Below are 2,293 nucleotides of genomic sequence, written 5' to 3' on the forward strand. Positions count from 1 at the left end.
TCTGAATGCCCCTTTATCTAATCTCCATTTGTGACCCCTGGTCCTTGTTTCTTTTTTCAGGTTGAAAAAGTCCCCTCGGTCGACATTGTCAATACCTTTTAGGATTTTGAATGCTTGAATCAGATCGCCGCGTAGTCTTCTTTGTTCAAGACTGAACAGATTCAATTCTTTGAGCCTGTCTGCATACGACATGCCTTTTAAACCCGGGATAATTCTGGTTGCTCTTCTTTGCACTCTTTCTAGAGCAGCAATATCCTTTTTGTAACGAGGTGACCAGAACTGAACACAGTATTCTAGGTGAGGTCTTACTAATGCATTGTAAAGTTTTAACATTACTTCCCTTGATTTAAATTCAACACTTCTCACAATATATCCGAGCATCTTGTTAGCCTTTTTTATAGCTTCCCCACATTGTCTAGATGAAGACATTTCTGAGTCAACATAAACTCCTAGATCTTTTTCATAGATTCCTTCTTCAATTTCAGTTTCTCCCATATGATATTTATAATGCACATTTTTATTGCCTGTGTGCAATACTTTACACTTTCCTCTATTAAATGTAATTTGCCATGTGTCTGCCCAGTTCTGAATGCTGTCGAGATCATTTTGAATGTCCTTTGCTGCTGCAAGTGTTTGCAACTCCTCCTGTTTTTGTGTCGTCTGCAAATTTAACGAGTTTGCTTACTATACCAGAATCTAAATCATTAATGTAGATTAGGAATAGCAGAGGACCTAATACTGATCCCTGTGGTACACCACTGGTTACCTCGCTCCATTTTGAGGTTTCTCCTCTAATCAGTACTTTCTGTTTTCTACATGTTAACCACTCCCTAATCCATGTGCATGCATTTCCTTGAATCCCTACTGCGTTCAGTTTGAGAATTAATCTTTTATGCAGGACTTTGTCAAAAGCTTTCTGGAAATCTAAATAACATTGCAATCAGGTTTTAAAATGCAATCAGTTTAGGACTTTACTGGTGACTATATATGAAATACATGTTAACTTGCGTACTCGTTCAGTAGGGAGCTGCGTACTGACCACGGGATCATCCCCCGTTAGAAACTATGCAATGGCAACAGATCAATCTTCTTAAACTTCCCCATTACATTATGCCCTATACAGCAATCAGTGTATCAGTAATTGTTTATAACAGTAACCTTTAAACCATGCCAGCCTTGTTTCATCCATGGCTTTCAGCATTGCAGTCACAGTACTGTGTTTCTGTCTTCAGCCAGACTACAGACCAGTTATAATACTGTTTGTATCAGAACCACATTTCAATTGGCTGCTAACCCACGATTCCAAGATTTTTGCCGGAATTGACAGTCAGCTGTATCCAACACAGATCAGTGCACTTCAGCGTGAGATTGTGCTCACGATACAACTTAATAGCCCATTAACTAGCTAAATATAGGAAACGTAGCGAGCTGTATCAGCGATTTATTTATGATGATTGAACCATGTTTTCTTTGGAAGCCTTTATACTTGCTAGCACGCTAGTTATTGTCTTAACTGGATCAGTTGAACAATTTTCCCAGTTGTCTGTGTGATTTATAGAAGCATCGAAACCTGCTGGACACGTTTTATTTTCTCCATTTGTCAGTTTCAGCATGAACTTGAGCAAAACCTACATTGTTGTGTAACGAAACTGATCAAAAACATTTGTCATTCTCCTTTGGTTTCCTTTGTATTTCTGCAGTCAGACTGTATGCAAATACGTTCCCAAGGGGCAATAACTTCCCCAAAAGCAGGGCATATATAAAAGACTGACGTTATGTTACAAACATAACAGTGCTTCAGGAAAGAAGGAATTACACTGGGGTGAGTTTATGATGATGATTATGATGTCATTAACTGCATTAGAAAGAAACTGAACTGTAATACTAACAAAGTACATGTGGCTTCGACAGCTAGTGTGAATCACCCCCTAATTGCTTCTGGAGAGACATTTAGGTGGAGAGTTGCACTTCCTATTTTGTCATAAAAACTAATAACCAAAACTTGAATTTCTGCTTGTTTCTATTCAGTTAATCTACAGAGAGACGCTGCCAAGATGTCTAAGGAAAACCCGGTAAGTAATGGTACTATGCTTTCTTGAAATACAGGATTTGTGTTCAAATATACAACTATCAACATCTTTGTCTCCAACTTTTAGTTGATCTTGTTTAGCTCTTCATGGCCACACAATGCATTATCCACACTTTGTATTCAGAGTGTCTTGTCTCTTCTCATAACTATGTCGGTTTTTTTGTTCTCCAGGAATATAATGTGGGAGACATAATCTCCTTTAAC

The sequence above is a fragment of the Acipenser ruthenus genome, chromosome 50, assembly GCF_902713425.1.
Source record: "Acipenser ruthenus chromosome 50, fAciRut3.2 maternal haplotype, whole genome shotgun sequence".
In the NCBI taxonomy this organism is placed as follows: Eukaryota; Metazoa; Chordata; class Actinopteri; order Acipenseriformes; family Acipenseridae; genus Acipenser; species Acipenser ruthenus.